Here is a 25,530-nt window from a genome sequence, read left to right on the forward strand (position 1 = left end):
TACTCTCTGCTTTTAAAGTCAATTACTGCCATAAAGACATTAAAACAATCCTACATTTGGTTCTTTATAGATTTGTTAAAGCTTCTGGAAATATGACAAAATCATTGGTCAAAAATATACAAACAAAAACTTCAATAATCATTTCAGGTGTGGAAAGTTAAATATTCTGTGTTCATGACCTTTAACGTCTCATGAGTGATTCCAATGCCTACAGCTGCGATCTTTGAGCCAGTTTAAATAGAACCCATTAGATCCACTCACTAGATCAAGAGAGGAGATACATTGAGGCTTAACCACAAGAACACCAAACCTACCATTCAAGCATGGTGGGTGGCAGTATCATGCTCTGTGGAACTGAAGTTTTATACAAGAAAATATATTCATAGATGCTAATATTTGGTTTAAAATTGTCCATTAGACCTCAGTTCGGTTCTTCTAGTTTCAAGCTTCTGGGTTTCTCTTTGACTCCTCTGGACTCTATACCTACCATCAAGCATGGAGGTGGCAGTATCATTATACTAACATATTTACTGCTCAGTCTGAGTCAGAAAGACAACACATGTCAAATTTGTCATCTTTCTAACTGTTTCTTCAGGTTCTTGATGGGTTCAGTCAGGATTCAGGCGAGACAGTCAGAGCCTTCATTCCAGCCTGATGGAACCATTTCTTTACCACGTCTGATGTGAGTTTGGACTCATTGTCTTGTTGAAACATTCAACTGTGTCCCACATCAACCTTTGCTGATGTTTTAGGTTTCTTTTGAAGAATGTGTGAGGTGATCTCCTCTTCACTATTCCACTCACTTTGTGTAAAGTCTCAGTTCACAGAGCATGATACTGCCACCTCCGTGCTTTAGTAGTTGGTGTGGTTTGGTGTTCTTGGTTAAAAAAAAGACCAACCCAAGACAGTCTGCAACGGTCGAACTAGTCCATAAAGTTCTATAACCTGGAGCAAATTAAACTTAACCAGTCCAAAAAAACTGTTCAGAACCAGTCAGAATACAGTCTGACCAAACCTGAAAAAGTTAAAACCAGGAAAAGATCGAACCAAAATCAAACCTAAACTACTCCTAAAAGAAGTCCAAGACCAGTAAAACCAGTCTCATCCAGGACAGATCCACAAGAAAATAAGTCCTAACCTACTTTAAATCACATTCCAAAACCAGGTAACCAGACTGAACCAAAAACTAAACCAGCCCAAGAAACGTCCAACCAGTTCAACATGCATCTGAAACCAGTCCAGAGCTTGTCCATGTGATCAGTGGAGCTTAAGTTCTACTTCTAGAAGAACTTCCTTCTTCAGGATCCTCTCTCTGCTTTTGGTTGATCTTTGTTGACTCTTGACCATCCGACCAATCGTCCCTCAGCAGCAGGTGATAGTTGGTTTTCTCTGATGGTGGCAGCACACAACTGGACATGAACTTATCCTGACAAACAGATGAGTTTGCTGTATGTCTATTTTTACCCAACAGATTTTGTCATATTCCAAAAGACCTTTACTAAAGAATCAAAATGCAAGATTGTTTTGGTGAAAAAGGTTCAGTGTTTCAATGATCTACGGTAAAAAAAAAAAGAGTTATAATGAGTCATTGGAGACTGAAGACTGCCTTACAACTGGATGTAAACTTTTGCTGACAACTCTATAAATCTTTGCAGTTATTTGTGTTTGTTTGTAGTTGCTTGGTGTCTTTTTACAGGTGTTCTGCAGGACCCGGTTTTAAATCATTCAGGGCAAGTTAAAGCAGCAGAGTGCTAATAGAGACGCTGCAGAGGGTCGGTAATCCTCCCCTAGTCGGGTGTCGGTGAACTACGGCAGCCGGAGGCTTTGTCTAATTGGCCGAGTCCTGATCTAGTAGCTACAAATGAGAGCTCAGTGTGAAACCAGCCGACAGCGGAGAGGCTTCAAAGAGACGACCTTCGACCACACTCCAACACACACCTCCTGTCGACAAACACACACTCCGTAGCGTCCACTGTCCGTAGCCTCATCCAGTCGGACCAGTAGCCTCCCAGCAGACCCTACATATGGTTCACACTGCTGCTATTTGCTGAGCAGGAGGTGATTAACCCTCCGCCCCCGCCGCCGACACTTAACAGCCACAAGGGCTAATGGAAAGTCATTTTAATGGTGAGGGAAGTTTTTCCCGAGGGGCCGGGGCGGGGGCAGGTGTGGGGGCGGAGCAGATTTCAGGATCAGCTGGAGGCGAAGAAGAAAATCTGACAGACGAGACGCTGAGCTGCAGTCCAAATTGTGTATCCTGTCTTTTTTATTTTTTCTCTCACTTCCTTTTCTCCTCTCTTGATCTGTCCTTCCTACTGTCTTCTTCTCTCCTTCATTTTCTATCATTTCCTTTCCTCGTCTCCTTTCTTTTCCATCCTCTTTTTTCCTGACTTTTCTTTTCAGTCTTTCCTATTTCCATCTCTTCTCTCCTTTCCTTTTCTGTTTTCCTTCCCTGTCTTTCCTACCATCCTCTTGTTTCCTTCTTGTCTCCTTTCTTTCTAGATGTCTTCTGTTCTTTCTCTTGTTCTTCTTTCCTTTTTGTTCCTGTATCCTTCCTTTTTCTCACCTACTTCCCTTGTCTCCTTTCCCGTCTTCCTGTCTCGACTCCTTCTCTTTCTTCCTTTCTTCATCACTTTCCTATCTTTTCGGGCGTCTATTTCCTGTCTTTTCTTTCACTCATCCTCTTCTCTTCTTTCTTATCCTCCATTCTTGCTTCCTTTCCATTCTCTTCATTTCTTTCCTCGTCTCTTTCTTTCCTCTCTGTCCTTTCTTTTCCTGTCTTTTCACTTGTCTTCTGTCCTTTTCTTTCTTCAACTCCTGTAATTTGTCTCACTTCCTTCCTCCTTTGTTTCTTGACATCTTTCCTTTCTCTCCTCTCCTGACCTTTTTTGACTGTCTGTTTTCTTTTCTCATCTCCTTCTTCAATCTATTGCCTCCTTTTCCTGCCGCCCTCATTTCCTTGTATCCTTTCCTGTCTTCCTAACGTCCTCTCTCCTTTCCATAATCTCCTATCCTGAATCCTTTGCTTGTTTTCTTTACTTGTCTCCTTTTATTCATTCTGTCATTTCCTTTCATTTCTCCTTTCCTTGTATTTCCTTGTCTCATTTCCTTCATTCTCTTCTTGTTTCTTTTCCTTTATCTTCTTTCATGTCTCCTTTCCTGTCTTTCCTAATGTCTTCTCTCCTTCCTTTATCTCCTTTCCCTGTATATCCTTGTCTCCTTTCCTTTACCTCCTTTCCTTGTCTCCTTTCCTTGTTTTCTTTCTTTTACTCCTTTCCTCGATCCTTTCCTTTGCTTGTGCCCTTTTCGTTCCTTCTATTTTTCTTGTCCCCTTTCATTTTGCCCTCATCTCCTTTCCTTGTCTCCTTTCCTGTCTTTCCTAACGTCCTCTTTTCTTTCTTTATTTCCTATCCTTAAATCTTTTGCTTGTTTTCTTTCTTAGTCTCCTTTCTTTCTTTCCCTCCTTTATTATTTCCCTTATCCTGTCATGTCCTTCCTACTTTCTCTTTTCCTTCTCTACTCTAGTTTCTTCTTCTTTTCCTTAGTATGTCGTCCAAATGTGACCAAAAAAGTCACAGTTTAGTATGTCGTCCAAAATGTGACAAAAATGTCATAGTTTAGCATGTCGTCCAAAATGTGACCAATAATATCATAGTTTAGTATGTCGTCCAAAATATGGACAAAATATCATAGTTTAGTATGTCGTCCAAAATGTGACCAATCATATCATAGTTTAGTATGTCGTCCAAAATATGGACAAAAAAGTCATAGTTTAGTATGTCGTCCAAAATGTGACCAAAAAGTCACAGTTTAGTATGTCGTCCAAAATATGGACAAAAATGTCATAGTTTAGTATGTCGTCCAAAATGTGACCAAAAAGTCATAGTTGAGTATGTCGTCCAAAATATGGACAAAACTGTCATAGTTTAGTATGTCGTCCAAAATGTGACAAAAACGTCATAGTTTAGTATGTCGTCCAAAATGTACAAAAAAGTCATAGTTTAGTATGTCGTCCAAAATATGGACAAAAATGTCATAGTTTAGTATGTCGTCCAAAACGTGACAAAAATGTCATAGTTTAGTATGTCGTACAAAATATGGACAAAAATGTCATAATTTAGTATGTCGTCAAAATGTGACAAAAAAGTCACAGTTTAGTATGTCGTCCAAAGTATGGACAAAAATGTCATCGTTTAGTATGTCGTCCAAAATGTGACCAAAAAAGTCACAGTTTAGTATGTCGTCCAAAATGTGACAAAAATGTCATAGTTTAGCATGTCGTCCAAAATGTGACCAATAATATCATAGTTTAGTATGTCGTCCAAAATATGGACAAAATATCATAGTTTAGTATGTCGTCCAAAATGTGACCAATCATATCATAGTTTAGTATGTCGTCCAAAATATGGACAAAAAAGTCATAGTTTAGTATGTCGTCCAAAATGTGACCAAAAAAGTCACAGTTTAGTATGTCGTCCAAAATATGGACAAAATGTCATAGTTTAGTATGTCGTCCAAAATGTGACCAAAAAAGTCATAGTTGAGTATGTCGTCCAAAATATGGACAAAACTGTCATAGTTTAGTATGTCGTCCAAAATGTGACAAAAACGTCATAGTTTAGTATGTCGTCCAAAATGTGACCAAAAAGTCATAGTTTAGTATGTCGTCCAAAATGTGACAAAAAAGTTATACTTTAGTATGTCGTCCAAAATGTGACGATAAAAGTCATAGTTTAGTATGTCGTCCAAAATGTGACAAAAAAGTCATAGTTTAGTATGTCGTCCAAAATGTGACGAAAAAAGTCATAGTTTAGTATGTCCTCCAAAATGTGACGAAAAAAGTCATAGTTTAGTATGTCGTCCAAAATGTGACGAAAAAAGTCAGTTTAGTATGTCGTCCAAAATGTGACCAAAAAGTCATAGTTTAGTATGTCGTCCAAAATGTGACCAAAAAAGTCATAGTTTAGTATGTCGTCCAAAATGTGACAAAAAAGTCATACTTTAGTATGTCGTCCAAAATGTGACAAAAAAGTCATAGTTTAGTATGTCGTCCAAAATGTGACGATAAAAGTCATAGTTTAGTATGTCGTCCAAAATGTGACAAAAAAGTCATAGTTTAGTATGTCGTCCAAAATGTGACGATAAAAGTCATAGTTTAGTATGTCGTCCAAAATGTGACAAAAAAGTCATAGTTTAGTATGTCGTCCAAAATGTGACGATAAAAGTCATAGTTTAGTATGTCCTCCAAAATGTGACGAAAAAGTCATAGTTTAGTATGTCGTCCAAAATGTGACGAAAAAAGTCAGTTTAGTATGTCGTCCAAAATGTGACCAAAAAGTCATAGTTTAGTATGTCGTCCAAAATGTGACCAAAAAAGTCATAGTTTAGTATGTCGTCCAAAATGTGACAAAAAAGTTATAGTTTAGTATGTCGTCCAAAATGTGACAAAAAAGTCATAGTTTAGTATGTCGTCCAAAATGTGACGATAAAAGTCATAGTTTAGTATGTCGTCCAAAATGTGACAAAAAAGTCATAGTTTAGTATGTCGTCCAAAATGTGACGAAAAAGTCATAGTTTAGTATGTCGTCCAAAATGTGACAAAAAAGTCATAGTTTAGTATGTCCTCCAAAATGTGACAAAAAAGTCATAGTTTAGTATGTCGTCCAAAATGTGACGAAAAAAGTCAGTTTAGTATGTCGTCCAAAATGTGACAAAAAAGTAATAGTTTAGTATGTCGTCCAAAATGTACCAAAAATGTCAGTTTAGTATGTCATCCAAAATATGACGAAAAAAGTCATAGTTTAGTATGTAGTCCAAAATGTGACAAAAACGTCATAGTTTAGTATGTCGTCCAAAATGTAACCAAAAATGTCACAATTTAGTATGTCGTCCAAAATGTGACCAAAAAGTCATAGTTTAGTATGTCGTCCAAAATGTGACGAAAAAATCATAGTTTAGTATGTCATCCAAAATGTGACAAAAAGTCATAGTTTAGTATGTCATCCAAAATGTGACAAAAAAGTCATAGTTTAGTATGTCGTCCAAAATGTGACAAAAAAGTCATAGTTTAGTATGTCGTCCAAAATGTGACCAAAAAGTCATAGTTTAGTATGTCGTCCAAAATGTGACGAAAAATGTCAGTTTAGTATGTTCCAAAATATGACGAAAAAAGTCATAGTTTAGTATGTCGTCCAACATGTGACAAAAACGTCATAGTTTAGTACGTCGTCCAAAATGTGACCAAAAAAGTCATAGTTTAGTATGTCGTCCAAAATGACGAAAAAAGTTATAGTTTAGATGTCGTCCAAAATGTGACGAAAAAGTTATAGTTTAGTATGTCGTCCAAAATGTGACCAAAAATGTCAGTTTAGTATGTCATCCAAAATATGACGAAAAAAGTCATAGTTTAGTTATGTCGTCCCAAAATGTGACAAAAACGTCATAGTTTAGTATGTCGTCCAAAAATGTAACCAAAAATGTCATAATTTAGCATGTCTCCAAAATGTGACCAAAAAAATCATAGTTTAGATATGTCGTCCAAAATATGACGAAAAAAGTCATAGTTTATATGTCGTCCAAAATGTGACAAAAACGTCATAGTTTAGTATGTCGTCCAAAAATGTGACCAAAAAAGTCATAGTTTTAGTATGTCGTCCAAAATATGACGAAAAAAAGTCATAGTTTTAGTATGTCGTCCAAAATGTGACAAAAACTCATAGTTTAGTATGTCGTCCAAAATGTGACCAAGAAAAGTCATAGTTTAAGGTGTGTCGTCCAAAATGTGACAAAAACGTCATAAGTTTGTAGCATGTCATCCAAAATGTGACCAAAGAGTCATAGTTTAGTATGTCGTCCAAAATTGCGAAAAAAGTCATAGTTTAGTATGTCGTCCAAAATGTGACGAAAAAAATCATAGTTAGTATGTCGTCCAAAATTGGCAAAAAAAAGTCATAGTTTAGTATGTCGTCCAAAATGTGACCAATAATATCATAGTTAGTATGTCGTCCAAAACGGGGGAAAAAACATGATAGTTAGTATGTCATCCAAAACATGGACAAAAATGTCATAGTTAGTATGTCGTCCAAATGTGACCAAAAGATGTCATAGTTTAGTATGTCGTCCAAAATATGACCAAAAAAGTCATAGTTTCGTATGTCGTCCAAAATATGACCAAAAATGTCATAGTTTAGTCTGTCTTTTCAAAATGTGACCAAAATGTCATAGTTTAGTATGTCGTCCAAAACGGGGGGAAAACATGATAGTTAGTATGTTGTCCGAAATGTTGAAAAAAACATCATAGTTTCGTATATCGTCCAAAATATCTAAAAAACGTCATAAGTTTAGTATGTCGCCCCCAAAAAGACACAAAACGAACCACAAATAAATGACGTTGGATCAACTCATCAATCATTAATAACCCAAATCCATGAATAAATCAAACTTTTTATATTATTTTTTGGCCTTCTTCAGCTTTTTAATCAACAGGCATTAGTGAAGGAGACACAGGAAATGGGGGAGAAGAGTCGGGGTGAAGACATGCAGCAAAGGGCCATAAGCGAGACTCAAACACCGGGCCGCTGCGTCAGGACCAGCCCCTGTACACGAGTCACCCACTTAACCCGTTGAGCTATATGGGCGCCCATGAATCTCACTTTTAGCTAAAAAATAACACTGAAAGACAACAGATGAAACCCAGATACCAACCCTAACACAAACACACACACACTCTTCTATCCTCTGCATCGTCCGGCAACATCGGCTAATTTTAGCATTTTCCATCTCTCGCAATAAACGCCTTTTGACCGTCACATGCACGGCTGGATGACGTGCGCGCACCTGCATTCAGCTCTCTTGAGAGACACACACACACACACACACACACACAAAAAAACACACACACATTGCTTCCTGCAAACAGACACACAAACACTTGTCAACATCAAATACACATTCCTGATGATGCATGGGCGTCTCGTGCACGTCAGTGCTCACACCCACACTGGTGCTGAGTGCTCAGTCATGCACGTGAGATCCCCCCCCCCCCAAACACACACACACACGCACACACACACTGCAGATTCTTCCATTCACAAAAATTTCCTCCCTGGTGCTCCACACACCTGAATCTGAAAAATCTGTTTTTTTATTTCATTTCATTTCAATTTTTACTTTCAAACCTACTTTCTGCTCTTTTAATTCATTCTTTTTGTGTTTTTTTTAATTTACTGAAGCAGCAAAAAATTCACTAAAATTAAAATTTCATGGTGATTTGGACATCATGGTCCAAATCAGCAGCAATACTAGCAACAAAACAAGTCACAAATCAGAATTTAAATCACAAAAACATGCAAAAGGTCCAGCAAGTCACTTAAAATCAGCAAAAATTAGGATTTAAAATCACAAAATCACACAAAAGATCCAGCAAGTCATACAAAATACGTAATAAATCAGCATTTTAAATTTAAAAATCATGCAAATGATACAAGAATTCCTTAAAAATCCACCAAAAAAGCTGCAGAAAGTTTTTTAAAATCTGCGAACCTAAAACAGCAGCTTGGCAACACAAAAGTCACAAAATTGCCTGAATTTGTTTAGTCCAACAGCAACTTTAAATAAAACACATAATGCCAGCTTCACACATTTTGTGCAACAACAGGTTCAATTTATTATTATTAAAAATGATTATTAACAACAAAAAGTGCTTTTATTTGAAGCTGCGGGCAGGAAAAGTTTAGAGAAGAAACATAAAATAAAACACCTGTGCACACCTGTGTCTCTCTCACACACACATGTAGATCTACACACACACACACACACACACAACACACACACACACACACACACACACTCCTGTCTGTTACCTCGGCTGGGAGCTGGACCTCGGCTGCCTCGTCTCTGTTTGTCTTCTTCTGGCCTCACATCAGGTTTTATAGCTGCTGCTGGGAATCCTCCGTCCAATCGGGGCCTCCGCTGCGATGACATCACGCCCTCTGTCGGGTCATAAGGTGATTACCTGTTAATGAAAGCTCCCGGGAGACGCCGCGGCTCGGGTTTTAACACAAACACCGTCGGTAACACAAACAGAAAGTCTTCACATGTCCGGAGCTTCTCAGATAAAATACTGTCAAAACCGAAAGTATGGAAAGAAATGGAATTATTCAAGTCAAATGAACTAAAAATAAGAGTTAGGGGTCCAAAGAAAAAGATCACAAAGACATCAAACAACTACAAGATGACATCAAAATGACCACAGAGACAAAACAACTCAACAATGATGGAAAAGACACAAACACCACAAAAATACAAAAAACAACTGTAGAGTGGACACAAAATTACACAAAACAACAACAAACCAACACAAAACAACCAGAAAACAAAACAAAATGTCCACAAAGAAACAAATCAACCTCAAAATAACTGTAAAGAGATGCAAAAGAAAACACAAAATGACTGAAAACTGGTGCAAAACCACCACAAAGACAAAAACTATCGCAAAATGACAACAGAGAGGTGCCAAAAACGTCACCCAAGAACTACAATCCACACAAACGGCCACAAGACACAAAACTACATCAAAACGACTCTGAAATGACAGAAAAACTATTACAGAGACACAACAAACTGCTAAGATGCAGAACGTGAAGAAAAAAGCAGCAACAAGGACACAAAACAACCTATATGCAACACAAAAGAACAAAACAACCTCAAAGAGACAAATGAAATTAAAATGACGGCAAAATGTCCGCAGAGACAAAAAAATGAAGAATGATGGAAAAGAGACACAAAACCACCAGAAGACAAAAAACAACTGCAGAATGACACAAAATGTCACCAAAACAACCACAATCCAACACAAAATGGCCATCAAGATATAAAAACAACCCCAAAGTGACGCAGAATGTCCACAAAGACACAAACAATCTCACAATAACTGTAAAGAGATGCAAAGGAAAACACAAAATGACTGAAAACTGATGCAAAACCACCACAAAGTGATGCAATAGGATCACAAAAGAAAAAACAGCTGCAAAGACACACAAAACAACAACAAAACAATGGCAAAGACACACAAATGACAGCAGAGCGATGCAAAACCATCACAAAAGTACAAAATACGCAAAACTACCTCAAAATGATACAAAATGGCCACAGAAAGACATAACAGCTGAGGAAAAAACTGCCAAAATAAATACAGAATAGGCAAGCAATCCCAAAGTGACAAAAGACAAACAACCTTAGAACAACAATAAAAAACACAAAATGATTGTAAAGCACATAAAAAATTGACAATAAACAAACACAAGAACAGAAAAGACTGCAAAACTGCAACAAAGTGACAGAAAATGGCTAAAAATGACAAAATGACTGAGAAATCAGCAAAACAACTGCAAAACACACAAAACAACAACAAAACAGCCCCAAAATGGTGCCGAAAATAGACACAAAGATAAAAACACTGAATAAAGCAAGAACAAAATGAGGCAAAACAGTAACAAACCCACAAAACAACGGCATAACTACAACAGAATGACAAAAAATGGCCTAAAAATGACAAAATTGCTGAGAAAAGCTCCAAAACAGTTGCAAAGACACAACAAAACAGCTGCAAAAGTGATGCCAAAGTAATGCACAATAGCCACAAAGATAGAAAACAACTGCAACACGGCCGTACAGACACACAAACCAAAAAAAACAACAACAATTTTGATGAAAAACAATGTGAAATAGCCAGAAAGATATAAAACAAACCCCAAATTACACAAAAAAACAACCATGAAGTGATGCAAAACTCAATGTGTAGAGAACAGAAAACTGAACCATTGGTGATTATTTGTGTAAAAATATTCCTGTTGTGAGTCGATGAACTGATGTTTGTGTTTGAGAACCAACTTCAGACGTTAATAAGTGAACTTTAAGAGTTTCAAGCGTGTTTAGTTGAAGCTGTACTCAGAGTTTCTGCAGACTGAAAGTCCTTTGAATCCATCAGTACGATTAATAATAACTCCAACACCTCAGATTCTTGTTTTCTGGATCCAGTCGATGACTTTAAACTCTTTATTTTTAGGTTTTAGTGATCAGTGAATCTTTCCTGGTTCCTCACTGAAGCTCATTAACCGACATTAACCCGAAGACCAGCAGCTGTCCAATCGGTTCTACATGTGAGCCCCGTCTTCTTTGTGTTGCCGTTGCCGCGGCGACAGAACCCTCCTCCCATGGCGACGGGGCCCCCGGCAACCTCCGGGTCCATCCGAGGACGGGGGATTGGGTCATTGAGAAAACACACCTGGGTTAATAACGCTAATGACGCTTAACACGCTAATAATGACGGAAACCGCTCGGTCTCCAATTAGAGACGACCTCTGGTGATGTCACCTTCCTCCCGGTTGCCACGGAGACACGGATTCAAGGAGCAGAGGCTTGGTCCAGGTTCTACCAAAGACTCGACATTCGCTCTACGGATTTACTGTGACTGAACAGATTTAACCCTCTGAACTCTCGTTTTTCTTCACTGTGGCTCATTTTTCTCTAAAATCTAACACCTCGATGGAAACAGAACGAAGAATTATAGAGAATTCAGAAATTTCAGAAATGGAAATAAAAACATATTGGATGGTTTTCCAAGTGTCCACAGATGTTATCACCACGTTTACAGCATCTAAAACAATGAAAACTTTCCTCTCTAGTCTGCTCATCATCAGTAGAAAGATGTTTCACCATGCTGAATGGATCTACAACTCTGTTCACTGTTTCTGAGCCACGCTGCATTTATTTATCTTTTCCAGTGTTTGGTGGAAACACTATGTTTTTTGAGTATTTTTCAGAGACGTGTTGAATAAACTGACTTTGATGAAATATCACATTTTGAAGTTCAGATTTAGTGATTTTTTTCTCATGGACTTGACAGCTTGAAGCAGCGTCAGAAAGGTTCAAGTCCAATGATTCCTGTCGTTTATAAAGTTTCTGGGCGGTAAATGGGGACATTTTTGTGATCTTTTAAAAGAAGAGATGCTTGTTAAACTCCCTGGTGGGTTCCTGGGGTTCAACACATCCAGAGAGGATTCAAATGTTTAGTTTTTAGTCTCACTTTGTGCCACATCTATGCAGAAAAAAACCTGGATTTAGTCGGTTCCTGTAGATTCTTGAAGACCCTCTAAATGTTTGCTATCAGATTGCTTCATTATTCCATCACAGGAGATCTACACGGCTTCAACCAACAATTATTATCATTAATAATACATCTGACAGCTATTACCTTTAATAATTGATGGGTTTATGTCATCTACAAGGTCTGGTTGCTGTCGTTTCCTGAAGGCTGAGTGAACTCTTTGAGTTTGTGGGTGTTCGTGGAAATAACAGAAGTGACGTACGGTGCGCTGTGAGGGTCAGGAATCAGCAGAGGTTCAGCTAAACACACGTCACCTGCTATTAAGGTAGGAAACAAACGGAGCTGCAGTTCAGGTGAGTCATCGAACCTGGACCAGGACCTGCAGTAGCGTGGTAACAGAAACAACAAAGCCATTGAGAAACTGTGGAGCCAACATGGCTGACGAAACGTTCTGGCATTACGCTGAGAGTTCAGGTCATCCTCGGCCTTTAGCGAAGGGGAAAGACGAGTTTATACACACTAATGTTCATCGCTTAAACCTGTAAAAGCTAATCTTATAACCCCAGGATGGTAAAAACTGAGTATGAATGATGACAACAGTCCAAATATGTCAAGTTAAGTGTCCAGACTTTCCTGGAAAAGCAAAGAGAGCGATGAAGGTACTACAAGGGTCGGATTGAAAAGTTCTTGGACTGTTCTGCTTTCGACATCGGGACTTGTGCTACATGTTATTGGTGATTTACTCATGAAGGTCAATCGGCCACGAAGAGCAAAGATTCAACCGTCATAAGAAGGATCATCGTGGTGAATCGGAAGAGGGTCTGCAGCGACTATCAGGAGAAGAAACAACAATTTAACAGTGGAAGAGCCACAAACTGACCACGAGAGACACAGAACGACCACAAATAAGACAAAATCCTCACAAAAATGCACAAAAGAACCACAAAGAGACACAAATAATAGTGACCGGAAGGAGGGCCTGCAGCTACCATGAAGAGAACAGTTTTAATGGTGGAAGAGACACAAAACAACCAAAAAGGACACCAAAATGACCACAAAGAGACACAAAACAACTACAGAAAGAGTCTAAGAAGTTCAGGATAACAACATAAACACAAAATAAACATTACTAGACACAAAACCCCCATGAAAATACATAAACCACAGCGAGGAAAAAAACAAGACTACAGATACACAAAGAGACTAAAATGAGACACAGAACCATCACAAAGAGACGCACAAAGACTACAGAGAGCAGAGTCTTCACTGCAAGGCAACTTGTGTTTTTCTACAACAACTACACAATCATTACTGTGATTTCTTCTTCTTTTTCCCAAAGTGAAGTTCAAGGAAAGAATCACAGTTTTAATGGAGTTTTAGAGACTCAGCTCATGGTGTTTGTGTTGCAGGGAGCACTGGGAGCAGAGCATCACTGCCACAAAGAGACTAAACCTAAATCAGGCATATTTCTTAGTGTTTGAAGAAGTCTCAGAACAAGATGCTGTAGACGTTTGTAGCCAGCAGAGGTACAACAGAGCATCAGAAATGAGACTTTCTAATTAAATTTGCTTCAGGAAACCTCAATATTTGATCCCAAATAGACATTTTCCCGTTGCAGTCTGATCTTTGTATTTGAATCAGCTTCCAGATTCTGGGTTATTTTTTGGACATAATCTTCAGATGTCTCTGTGTGGATTCAGTGGCTCGGCTCTCTTCTCTTGACGAAGAAGCTGAATCTGTGGTCAGCCAACTGTCCCCATGAAGGACAATCAAGAACCAAGTGGAAAGAAGAGTTGCTCACTGGTTTCCTGCAGAATTTACAGCCTCCTCTCCGTCGTCCCACTGACTCTGCAGCCGATGATTCACATAGATCAGGTGACTCAGATCTTGTGAGCAAAGCTTCTTTCGGCCAAACCAAGCCGGCAGGGACTCCCCTGGATATTCCCCGCCGGCCTCCGACTCTCGCCTCCGGCTTTCCTTGGACCTCCCTGTTTACTCAGACTGTTCACACTGAAAGCTGAGCTGCAGCTCTGTGGATTCAGCCTGCAGGTCAGCAGACACCAAAACACTCTCACTGTTTACAGCGACGCCACCTACAGGTCAACAGCAGAAACACAAGGGTCCAGTTACACAACCAGGAATCTGCTGTTTGTTTGGCAGTGCAGAGAGTTAATGGGATGATGATGATGATGTCATGTTCACTGGTTAAAAAAAATTTACGTTGCTTGTTGCTGTGTTGCTGGATGGTGTCACGTTGTTGGTTGATGTGTTGCTGGATGGCACTGTGTGTGTTGGATGATGTCACACTGGGCTGGAAAACATAACATTCTTTGTTGTTGTGCTGCTGGTTGATTTCATGTTGTTGGTTGACGTGTTGCTGGACTCCATTGTGTTGCTAAATTGTGTCATGTTTACTGGTTGATGGCATGCTCTTGGTTGATGATGTATCGATAGCTGACTTTGCGTCGTTGGTTGACGATGTTGCTGGATGCCATTCCACTATGAAATTGTGTCACGTTTCACTGGAAGTTGTCATGTTTCAAGTTGACATCACATTGCTGGTTGACATGTTGCAAGATAATGTTGTGTTTTCTGGATGTCGTTGCATTGCTGGTTGATGTGTTGGGTCAGGCTTTTGGTTCATGTGTTCCTGGACCGTCTTCATGTTGATGAACACTGTGCATTTGCTGAAAGATGTGCATTGCCAGTTGATGGTGCGTTGCTGCGTTGACGCCATGTTGTTAGTTGCATTGTGTTGTTTGAATGGTTTCATGTATGCTTGTTGACTCATGGTTGATGATGTGTTGATGGTTCGCTTGCATTGTTTGGTAGAGTTGTCATGTAGCTGGATGATGTTGCATTTGCTGTTCGATGACACGTTGTTGGTTGGCATGTTGCTGGATTGCCAATGTGTTGACGGATGATGTGTTCACAGGAAGCCATCATGTTGCAGACTGTGACATGTTTGCTTGATGCAATTGTGTTGCTGGTAATGCATCATTGCTGGTTGACATTTCTGCTTTTTCTTTTTTACATGTGGCTGAATGCACCGTGTTTGCTGGACTACGTTTGTGCTTGCTGGGCTGATGTCATGTTGGTGGTTGACATGTTGCTGGAGGAAGTGTTTGTTGGCTGACATTGTGTTGCTGATTGATGTGTTTTATTTATTTATTTATTATTTGTTCCTTCCATGAAAGCGGACAACATAATTTGTGGATAAATGCACTCTACATTTTCAGATCAACACCTCCATGATTGGAAGGAGCAGCAAGAAGAAAACAAATGCATGTTTTGGTTGACTTAATGCTGGATGTGGTTGCATTTCCTGGACGACGTCATGTTGCTGGTTGACACTGGGTTGTTGGTTGACATGTTGCTGAATGCCATTGTGTTGTCATATTTGCTGGTTGACGTCATGCTCTTGGTTAATGATGTATCAATGGTTGACGGTGTCTTGCTGGATGATGTCTTGTTGACCAGAAGTTGTCGTGTCGCTGATTGATGTCACATTGTTGGTTGGCATGTTGCATGATGTTTCTTTTGCTAGTTGAAAATGCTTTTTTTACGTGTTGCTGGTTGATGTTTGAATTGTTGATTGATGTGGAGCGAGATCATCTTTGCTGGGAGACGTTGCATTTTGCTGGTTGATGACACGTTGTTGGTTGACGTGTTGCTGGAAGCCAATGTGTTGACGGATGACGTTGTCTTCACTGGAAGATATCATGTTGCAAATTGATGTCACATTGCTTGGTAACATCGCTTGCTGGTAATGCATCACTGTTAGCTGACATTTTTTCTTTTTTTTTTACATGTTGCTGCATGTTGTGTTGTTCGCTGCAATTTGTTGCACTGCCTGGTTGATGTCACATTGTTGGTTGTCATGTGCCTGGAAGAAGTGTTTGTTGGCTGAGGTTGTGTTGTTGATTGAAGCATTGCTGGAAGATGTCGCTTGTTTTTGGTTGACTTATTGCTGGATGTGGTTGCATTTCCTGGACGACGTCATGTTGTTGGTTGACACTGGGTTGTTGGTTGATGTGTTGCTGGATGCAATTGTGTTGTTATATTTGCTGGTTGATGATGTATCGATGGTGACTTTGCGCTGTTTATTGATGATGTGTTGCTGCATGATTCGCATTGACCAGAAGTTGTTGTGTTGCTGGTTCATGTCACACTGCTGGTTGATGGTGTGTTGTTGGTTGACATGTTGCTGGTGCTGTCACATTCACTGGATGATGTTGCAATTGCTGCTTGATATCACGTTGCTTGAAGACGTGTTTTTGGTTCATTTTGCTTGATGTGATTGCATTTCCTGGAAGATGTCATGTTGTTGATTGACGTTACGTTGTTGGTTGACGTGTTGCTGCTGAATGGTGTCACATTTGTTGACTGTTGTCGCATTGCTGGTTGACATAGTGTTGCCAAACAATGTTACTTTTGCTTTAATTGTCGTGTTCCTGGATGGCATTACTTTAAGTTGAGACAAATTTAAATCTGGTTCAACTTTTTGCACTCGTTTCACACAAAACGTTGTGAGTTGTGGCTGATATCATCTTTGGCAGTTTGATCGATGTAACACGAGGAAGTAGCGTCAAATGCGAAAAAAATGAAGCTCTGCTAACGCTAGCTGTGTGTTTCAACATCACTGTTTCAGTATTTTACAGTGATCAGCTGCTGAGTCACGTTTAACACCAGGTTCCTTTTATTTCTCACGTAAAAAACGTTTTGAAAACAAACAGCGTGAAGCATGAGGGAAGTTTATCTAAAGGATCTGATCTGTTGACGCCAGTTAGCTGCTGTTTGATGGATGACTGGAGGTTTCAGGTTTGATTCCTGCTGCCTGATGTGGCTTACAGACGGAAACAAACATAATGAATCCTTGTTTAGCGTGTCGGTGATAATGACGGCTGGAGGAAGCTGGACGGGCCCGATGGAAAAGATTTATTTAACCCACAGCTGGTGGAGGTTACTGGGGGGGGCGGAGGGCGGCCGGTATTCCCAAGTTTCCAACCTGCCCGGAGCTCCCTCACGCCTCCATTTAAATGCTTCAGTCGTGACTCCGAGGTTGTGACCGAAAGTCGACCCGAATCACACAAGCGGACCTGTGAAACAAATCAGCTGCTGCCTGAGAACCTGCCAAACACAACGGAAACTAAAGGACGTTTCCACCAGAAGAGTCTAAGTTCTGACAAGGAGACAACTTTGATTTTTCAATAAGTTCTAAAAATATTGTTGTATGATTTTACCACAAAGAAGCTAAAAAAATCACAAGGACACAAAATAACTACAAAGACACCAAAGACAACTACACAGACGCTAAATGACCAACAACAGCCTGAAAAAGGCCACAAAGAGACACAAAACAACAACAAAGAGACTAAATATGACCACAAAGACAAACAAAACCACCATAACGCCTCGAAAAATGATCACAGAGATTAAAAAATATCCCAAAAGAGACATTTCACCTGATTAATGCTCAAACTAAAGACACATTTCACACAGACAATTCTAAGTTCTTACACTGAGACTTTATGAAACAATTATGACTTTTCGGTCATTTTTAAAGATATTGTGGTTTGACTTTATCACAAGAAGCTAAATCTCACCACAAAGAGACACAAAATGAGCATAGAAAGACTAAAAATGACCATAAAGAGACTAAAAACTATGACAAAAAGACTAAGAACAACCATATAGAGGCACTAAAAGACACAAAAAGAATAAAAAAAAATAAGACCGAGACTGAAAATGACCACAAACAGACACAAAACGACCGTAAAGAGACAAAAAACTATCACAAAAGACCAGCAAAAGGCAAAAAAAAAAAAAAAAAAAACCCAATAACGATAAATTGAGATGGAACAATCAAAAAGAAACTAAATTCAACCAGAGACCAAAAACAACAAAAGTAAAAACAATCACAAAGAAACTAAAAAATTAATAATAATAAAGACAAGAAAAACTACAAAGAAACACAAAACAATCACAAAGAGACCAAAAAATATGAAAATTACCACAAAGAGCGTGTCTCTTTGTGGTAATTTTTCATATTTTTGACCGCCATAAGATGCAAAAACTATCCAAATGAAACTAAATTTGACCACAGAGACTAAACAACAACAAACAGACGCAAAGAAAGTTAAAACAACAACAAGGAGACACAAAAATGACACAAACTAGAGATAATATGTGAGGAGAAACTGATCTCTCCTGTAGAATCTATAATAAACTGCTGTAGTTCTCCCAGCGGCCACCAGGGGGCATCAGATCACAACAGCAGGACTCCTCTATTTTTACACTGTTGTGTATTTTTTATAGTGATTTTGTGCCATCATTGTGTGTCTGTTTGTGCTTGTTTAAAATCATTTTTGTCGTTTGTGTAATTTTACATAATTTTGTGGTCATTTTATATAATTTTGTGTCTCTTTGTTGTTGGTTTCTGCCATTTCATGTTCATTTCGTGGTGATTTTGCATCATTTTTTCATTGTTTTACGTCCTTTTCTGTCATTTTGTAGATGTTTTGTGTCTCTGTGGTCATTTTGTATTATTTGTCATTGTTTTGTGTCTCTTTGTGGTCATTTTGTGTCTCTTTTTGGTCAATTTACATCATTTTGTAGTTATTTTGTGTCTCTTTGTGGTCATTTTGTGTCTCATTTTGGTCATTTACATCATTTTGCAGTTGTTTTGTGTCTCTGTTGTCATTTTGTGTCTCATTTTGGTCAATTTACATCATTTTGCAGTTGTTTTGTGTCTCTTTGTTGTCATTTTGTATCTCATTTTGGTCATGTACATCATTTTGTAGTTATTTGTGTCTCTTTGTGGTCATTTTGTGTCTCATTTTGGTCATTTACATCATTTTGCAGTTGTTTTGTGTCTCTTTGTTGTCATTTTGTGTCTCATTTTGGTCATGTACATCATTTTGTAGTTATTTTGTGTCTCTTTGTGGTCATTTTGTGTCTCTTTGTGGTCATTTTGTGTCTCTTTTTGGTCAATTTACATCATTTTGTAGTTATTTTGTGTCTCTTTGTGGTCATTTTGTGTCTCATTTTGGTCATTTACATCATTTTGCAGTTGTTTTGTGTCTCTTTGTTGTCATTTTGTGTCTCATTTTGGTCATGTACATCATTTTGTAGTTATTTTGTGTCTCTTTGTGGTCATTTTGTGTCTCTTTTTGGTCATTTACATCATTTTGTAGTTATTTTGTGTCTCTTTGTTGTCATTTTGTGTCTCATTTTGGTCATGTACATCATTTTGCAGTTTTGTGTCTCTTGTGGTCATTTTCTGTCATTTTTTTGTTTGTTTCACTTCATGGTCATTTAAGGAACATATCGTATCTCTTTTGAATAATTTTGGGTCTCTTCATTGTCAATTTGTGTGTTTTTTGGTAATTTTACATACCTGACGGCATCGCAAGTAAATCTCGTGTCTTTTTGTTGTGATTTCACATAATTTTGTCATCGTTTTGTGTCTCTTTGTTGTTGTTTGACGTCACCTTGTGTCTGTTTTGATAACTCCACATCTTTACGGGTTCATTTCGTGGTTGTTTTGCGTCTCTTTGTTGCTACTTTTACAAGTCTGCGTCGTTTAATGTCTCTGTTTTTTGTAGTTTTATGTCTTGGTGCTGTCGTGTTACACAACTTTGTCTGCTGTTTAACGTCATCTAAAGAAAAGAAAAGCTGGAAGACGCCTCAGGAGGACAAACTCCACTGAACTGTTCTCTGCTGACAGGTTTCTTTGCAGGTGTTGGTGTTGGACGTGAACGCTGTCAGACTTTCCTGTTTATCATCCATCAGACGCCTCCCAACAGACAGTAACGTCTGCAGATCAGTGAAACTTTAAGTGAGGATCTGTTTACGGCTTCAACCGACTGTAATCATGGAGTTGGCAGCAGATGAAGGTCGACGGCGTTTTAAGTCAGAGTTTGATTGACAGTGACGTGTCCCGCCCACCAAGCTCTGAAAACAATGTGAGGTTTTTAACGAAAATCTACAAACAGACCGACGGCAGAAATGTGACGGTCTGACAGGAGACGGTTCCCAAAGAACACAGAGGTCAGGTTTTATCTGAACGAAGTCTTCTAGGAAATAAAATATATAAAAGCTTCACCTTGTGGTTGCTTTGTGTCCCTTTGTGATAATTTCAAATCATTTCGTATTTGTTTTGTGCCTCATTGTGGTCATTTTGTGTCTCTTTGTGGTCATTTCGTGCCTCTTTGTGGTCGTTTTGTGTCTCCCTGTGGTTGTTTCGTGTCTCTTTGTGGTCATTTTGTGTCTCTTTGTGGTCATTTCGTGCCTCTTTGTGTTCATTTTGTGTCTCTGTGGTCATTTCGTGCCTCTTTGTGGTCATTTTGTGTCTCTTTTGTGGTCATTTTGGTTCTCCCTGTGGTCATTTTGTGTCTCTTTGTGGTCATTTTGTGTCTCTTTGTGGTCATTTTGTGCCTCTTTGTGGTCATTTCGTGCCTCTTTGTGTTCATTTGTGTCTCTTTGTGGTCATTTTGTGCCTCTTTGTGGTCATTTTGTGTCTCTTTGTGGTTATTTTGCCTGATTTTGTGATTGTTTTGTGTCATTTTCTTTCTCTTTGTGTTGATTTTGCATAATTTTGTGGTTGTTTTGTCTCTTAAATGTGCCTCTGTTGTCATTTCATGCCATTTTGATTAATTTTATTAGAATTCTAGATCATTGTGTTGTCATTTTGCGGTGTTTTTTGTAATCATTTGTGTTCCATTGTTGTTGTTTTTGTTCAACTGTAACATAATCAACAGATCAATCGATACAAAAATAATCAATAGTGGCAGACCAGTCCTGGTTTAGTGAACTCTGTCTTCTGTCTGCACCGTTTTTCCAGTCCTTTAAGTACAATTACTACACTGTGAAGTACTTAAAGTAAATATTAATGAGTACAATCAGGATCATTATCAGATGGTTTAACCTGCTGTTATTGATCATATTGGTTCTGTATTGATCATCAGTCTGATCAGCGCAGTAAAGAAACACAACAAAACCTGTAAACAAGCTAAACTCAGCTCTGATTGGTTGCTGCAGACTGTGTGTGTGTGTGTGTGTGTGTGTGTGTGTGTGTGTGTGTGTGTGTGTGTGTGTGTGTGTGTGTGTGTGTGTGTGTATGTGTTATTGGCAGCTTTGTGAGGACCTGATCGATGCCAGCGACCCCCTGCGACTGAGGCGCTCCGATTGGTCGACTCCTCTCTGGTCTGAGCGCGCTCACTGGGGACTCTCTGGCCGGGGTCCATCGCTACGGTGACAGGACACACCGCCACCAAGCACAAACACACACAAACACTCGTACTTCTTCTTGTACTCGATAAACCCAAAACGTTCAAACTTTCTTTATATTTGTTCGATTTGTTCTCATTTTTGTCTGTTGGTGTCTATTTGTGTCTATTTTGTTAGTGTGTAGCTGTTTTGTGTCTCTTTTTTGTTGTTTTCTGTCTTTTAGTGGAAATGTTTTGTCCATTTGTAGTGGTTTTGTTCCTCTTACTAGTGATTTTGTGCGTCTGTATGGTTGTTTTCTGTTTCTTTGTGGTCAATTTGTGCCTTTCATCTCTTTTTAGTTTTGTGTTTTTGTATGGTCAATTTCAGTCATTTTGTACTTATTTTGTGTCTCTTTCTCGTGGTTTTGTGTCTCTTTGTGGTGGTTTTGTTCGTCTTACATATGATTTTGTGTCACTATTCCATTATTTTGTGTCTCTGTGGTTGTTTTGTGTGTCTTAGTGTTAATTTTTTGTTCGTTTGTGGTGGTTTTGTTCCCCTTAGTAGTGATTTTGTGTCTCTTTGTGGTTGTTTTGAGTCTCTTTGTGGCTGTTTTGTGTCTCTTTGTGGTCGTTTTGGGTCTTTGTATGGTCAAAATGTGTCTTTTTGTGTCTCTTTCTTGTGGCTTTGTGTGTTTCTTTGTCCATTTATCGTAGTTTTGCTTTTCTTTGCAGTAATTTTGTGTCACTTCTATTGTTTTGTACCTGCTTTTGGTTGTTTTGTGTCTATTTTTTGTGGTTTTGTGTCTTTTGTGGTAACTTTGTGTCACTTATCCATTGTTTGTTTTTGGTTGTTTTTTGTTTCATTGTGGTGACTTTGTGTCTTTGTAGTTATTTTGTGTCTCTTTCTTTTGTTTTTCTGTCTTTTAATGGTAAATTTGTTTCACTATTCAGTTGTTTTGTGTGTCTTTATGGTCATATTGTGTCTATTTGTGCTTGCCTGTGAATTTTTGGATGTATTTTTGTCTTTTTGTGGTTGCTTTGTGTCTCTTTATGGTGTGGTTTGTGGTTTAGTGTCTTTCTGTCATTATTTTGTGTCTTTGAATGGTTGCATTGTGTCGATTTGTGGTCATTTGGTGACTTTTGCGTCTCTTTTTGGTTGTTTTGTGTCTATTTGTGGTATTTTCATGAATTTGTGTATGTTTCTTGTCTCTCTTTGCGGTCGTCTTTTGTGTCTTTTTGCTGTTTAGTGTCTCACTGTGGTCGCTTTATGACTCTTTGTCGTCATATTGTGTCTCTAACAGTTGTTTTGCGATTATTTTACATCTATTTGTGTTTGTTTTTAGTGTTTTTCATTTTCTCGCAACCTCAGTTTGTCGTTTATTTTAATAATTTATTAGTTTATATTTTAGAAACGTCCAAACAAACATCTTTACTTTACAAAAAACACACTCTGTATTTTAGTTTGACCTCTTAAAAACATAATTTTTTAGTTGATAAATGTCCTTTTGTGCTTTTTAAATGATTTTTTAATAACAATGTACATCCACTAGATGCTCTGGTGTCTCCTCCTGTCTCTATATTAAAGGACAGTCACACAGCTCAGTGACACATTAAACAACATTGTGCAACCCCTGAATACTTTCTTTCACTACTACTACTACTATCACTACTGCTGCTGCTGCTGCTGCTGTTGCCGTGGCGACCGGGCGCCGCTGGCTCGCCGGTTGCCCCTTCAGGCTTGGCTGCGGTTCAGACACTCGGTGTTTGGTTTAGAGACACAACAGCCACCAACAGCCCAGCGCTCGGCCTTTTCTCTCGCTGTTTGGCCGCTTTTGTGGCGGCGGCTACACTGGTCTTTTCACAGGAGTGTGTGTCTGCGTGTGTGTTGTGTGTTTCTCAGACTTACAAGGCTGCCGTCGCCCTCCGAGCTCCACAATTTGTCCTCCGCTGACACCCCAGATTAGAGGCTGACGGACGCCGACGGAGCAAAGAGACGAGTTTCAGCAAACAGCAGCTGAAGCCTGATCATTAATCCACACAAACACACAAACAAGACACAAAGAAATAGTAAAAACTTTACTGTTTGATTTAGAAAACGCCCTCGCTGAAGTCTTTAGTTCATAAAAACATGTTTCATAGTTTTACAAATGTACCATTTTCTGTTTAAGATTCAGTTTTCTTTGTAAGTCCTTGTGGTCATTTCGGATAATTTTACATTATTTTGTGTCTGTTTGTAGTTTTGTTTGTTTTGTTGTTGTTTTGTGTTTCTTTGTAAATGTTTTGTGCCTTTTAGGGTGTTTTTTGTGTCTCTTTGTGGTCATTTTGCATTATTTTGTGGCTCTTTTGTGTCTCTTCATAGTCATTTTGGATAATTTTGTAGTTATTTTGTGGTAATTTGTGACTCTTTGTGGCCATTTTGAATCATTGTGTGGTTGTTTTGTGTCTCTTTGTGGCCATTTTTTTAATCATTTTGGGGTGATTTTGTGTCTCTTTGTGGCCATTTTGAATCATTGTGTGGTTGTTTTGTGACTCTTTGTGGCCATTTTGAATCATTGTGTGGTTGTTTTGCGAAATTTTTGCATTCAGTTTCCACACATAGGTATTCTTAGAAATCCAGCGCTACAAGTGTCTCTTTCAGTGGAAGCTCTTTAACCACAGAGCTGTGATGTTTACATGAGGAGTTATTGAGCCGAGGCAGAACTGCACCGTCCTCAGAGGTGGCTGTGATGTTTAAAGGTGACGTCTGGGTGTCGACAAGGCTGCAGAAAGTGAAATAATCCATCAGTACAGCATCCTGAGCTGTTTTGGGGACATTATCCGCTGTGTTAAATCGAGCCGTATTAGCGCAGCGCTCTAATATGGAAGTAATGAAAAGTTGTGTGCTCAGATTTTAGATCGGGCGGCGTTCATTTGCTGGATTCCTGTTGGGATTAAACCAGATTAGTGTGTGGAGACAACAACACACCGACTGCAGCAAAACACTCCAACCTGTACGGAGACTCTAGCTGGGTTTCCATTACAGTTATTCGCAAAATGAAAGTGATATTTCTAAAATTTCAAGAAAGTATATCTGCGCTTTGAACGTTTTTCCATTGAAGGTTGTTCTGGGCAGAAGCATCGTAACTCTCGTAAAATATCATCCCGCGAGATTTCACTGCAGGAAGATGGACGCCCAAAACCTGTTTCTATCTCCTTCTAACACTCTGCATTCCTCTGCTGTTTGCTGTCTAGTATGGCAGTGATGTTTCTCTCAAGAATAATGGCAAGAAAAGTCTCGATCTCCTCTTCTGTCCACACGTACCGCGCCATGTTTACCCCGAGAGAACTGGTCATGTGACCAGGTACATCACGTCCGGTGACCTATAATTGCGGAAAAAGTGTTTCTATTGCGCTTTTGCGATACTTTTCAAGATTGAAACGTCTGAAAAACCACCTCATGAGAGTGTAAAAACTTTTTAGCGATATTTTAGTCCTTTTTCGAAATTCGGGTGTTTCCATTACCATGCTCCTCAGTTTACGACATACAGAGTTTCGTCATAATGCTGGAATTGGGTACGTGGAACCAGCTGGTGAGTGGAGCGGACGAATACACTCAACGATATTTTTACATTCACCGGTTGTACACCGCCAAAGTCATTGGTATTCATGACTTTTCCAAAGGACTGATGGATATCATAATGGCTAGGCTTACATTTTCACTGGTGTTCTTATTTCGCAGGGGTTTTTATACACACCGAAAATCGACTTACGTCAGCCCATAAGAACGAAACTCCAACATAACTGAAGGATCCCATGTATGCTATGTTGAAAAAATGTCATAGTTCAGTATGTTGAAAAAAATCACAGTATAGTATGGCGGAAAAGCTCATAGTACAGTGCGCTGAAAAAAGTCAAAGTATTGTATGTCTAAAACAGTCCTCGTATAGTATGTCGAAATATGTCAAAGTTCAGTCTGTATGGGGAGATATTTGAATGGACTTTGGTTCTCATATTTTCACAATAAAAGCATCACATTACAGCAGCAGGACGCTTCATACCTGCACACTTAATTACTATATAGAGTTTGACACTAACAGGAAATATCAGATCTCAGCTTCACACCGAACACCCAGAACGCTTTGTCCGGACATTTTTAATGCCTCAGCGGTGGCACACGTTGGCACACACTGACCTCTCCTGAGCATCACGTGACCCGTCGGCCGGCCAATCGGAGGG

At 39.0% G+C, this 25,530-nt stretch overlaps 1 protein-coding gene across 1 annotated transcript in view; it reads right to left on the minus strand.

Annotated features, from left to right (window-relative positions):
- The window catches only part of ostn (osteocrin), a 50,067-nt gene extending 41,161 nt beyond the window's left edge, over positions 1-8,906 (minus strand). The window contains exon 1 of the mRNA XM_051958071.1: positions 8,862-8,906. The gene's annotated coding sequence lies outside the window, so the exon portion shown is untranslated. The remainder of the gene's footprint in view (positions 1-8,861) is intronic.
- Between the last annotated feature and the right edge of the window lie 16,624 nt (positions 8,907-25,530).

The sequence above is a fragment of the Acanthochromis polyacanthus genome, chromosome 13, assembly GCF_021347895.1.
Source record: "Acanthochromis polyacanthus isolate Apoly-LR-REF ecotype Palm Island chromosome 13, KAUST_Apoly_ChrSc, whole genome shotgun sequence".
NCBI classification, from domain to species: Eukaryota; Metazoa; Chordata; class Actinopteri; family Pomacentridae; genus Acanthochromis; species Acanthochromis polyacanthus.